Below are 303 nucleotides of genomic sequence, written 5' to 3' on the forward strand. Positions count from 1 at the left end.
CCACAAACCCCCCCAGCCGATGGCAGGTAACTGCCCCACAGACCTCTGCAGCTGTGGGGAGGTCACGCTGTCCCTCCCGCTCTCGGGGTGTGTGGGGGGGGTCACCCCCAGTGTGGGGCCCATTCCCCGACCCCTGGGGGCCATTTGCAGGCTGGGGGGTGGCAGGGAAAGGGGGTGCGCGGGCGGAGGGGTGCCCAGGACCCTCCCGGGGGGGTGTTGCATCGCAGCGGGGGGCACCGGGGTCCCATCCCCGGGGGTGGTGGTGGTGGCGGGGGGTGCACCCGCCCCGCCCGTGGGGGGGGG

The sequence above is a fragment of the Charadrius vociferus genome, unplaced genomic scaffold, assembly GCF_000708025.1.
Source record: "Charadrius vociferus isolate BGI_N301 unplaced genomic scaffold, ASM70802v2 scaffold56, whole genome shotgun sequence".
Lineage (NCBI taxonomy): Eukaryota > Metazoa > Chordata > Aves > Charadriiformes > Charadriidae > Charadrius > Charadrius vociferus.